Genomic DNA, 240 nt, shown 5'->3' with positions numbered 1-240 from the left:
AAGTCTCGGTCCACCGACCTCAAATACCAACATCTTTTCTTCCACGTGACAAGCACTAAATAAAAGTCTTCAGTCAACCTCAGTAAGTTTGAAAGATCTTTTATTTCTTCAGATGTTTAATGTTGCTCTTGAAAGAAATTTTTATTTTGATAACGTATGGGTTTCGTGTTGCACGTTGATAGAGAATAAATCATGTTTAAGAGATAAGTGACAATCGAGGTGAAATATTGCTACTTCAAA

The sequence above is a fragment of the Penaeus monodon genome, chromosome 34 (assembly GCF_015228065.2).
Source record: "Penaeus monodon isolate SGIC_2016 chromosome 34, NSTDA_Pmon_1, whole genome shotgun sequence".
Classification (NCBI taxonomy): domain Eukaryota; kingdom Metazoa; phylum Arthropoda; class Malacostraca; order Decapoda; family Penaeidae; genus Penaeus; species Penaeus monodon.
Note: the sequence above shows the minus strand (reverse complement) of the source record.